This window comes from Elephantulus edwardii, unplaced genomic scaffold, assembly GCF_000299155.1.
Source record: "Elephantulus edwardii isolate Elephantulus edwardi_28Jun2011 unplaced genomic scaffold, EleEdw1.0 scaffold00093, whole genome shotgun sequence".
Taxonomy (NCBI): Eukaryota; Metazoa; Chordata; class Mammalia; order Macroscelidea; family Macroscelididae; genus Elephantulus; species Elephantulus edwardii.
In genome coordinates this window covers 10,581,953-10,582,580 of record NW_006399843.1, presented here as the reverse complement: position 1 = coordinate 10,582,580, position 628 = coordinate 10,581,953, and positions in this window count along the sequence as shown.

The window sequence follows — 628 nt, the reverse complement described above, 5'->3', positions numbered from 1 at the left end:
AGAATGATTGTGTAGGGAAGTTGGGTTTTGCTTAGAGGAAGGAATTTTGCATTAGAACTCCCCTGGCTTGCTGCTAACTTGGTTACAGTTACTTAAATATTGTAGCTATTCCTGCTTTTGTACCCTCTAGGGCTGAAATGGGACAAGGTATTTTTGGTGATGAGGAAATAGTTTTGTTTTAAGGGAGGCTGGATGACTGCTGAACTGGGACAGAGGTCACAAGAGAGGTTAGCGATTTCTTGACTGACCGGGTTCTGGGAGTCTGGGGGGCAGGCTTGACGCACCCCCAGACTCGGGGAGCCACTGTCGAGGCCGGGGGCCCGCTGGCTGGCTCCCGCTTCCCGCCGCCTCATCCCCAGAGGGGGGCACCCTGGAACCGGCGCCTAAGGAACCAGGGCCCACGCGGGAAGGTCGAGCTCGCCGGTGAGGTCACGGTTGCCATGGCTCTCGGCAGTGACGCGCGTCGGCACGTGACCATCGGTTGCCATGGCGCCGGGCGCCCGGCGGCGCGGGCGCTCCGCCCCCCGGAGTGACGTCCGTCGGGCCCCCCCCTGCTTTTCCCGCCCCCCCTTGCCCCCTCCCCCCCAGCCGGCTCCCCGCGGCCCCGGAGGTTTCACTGCACAACAAG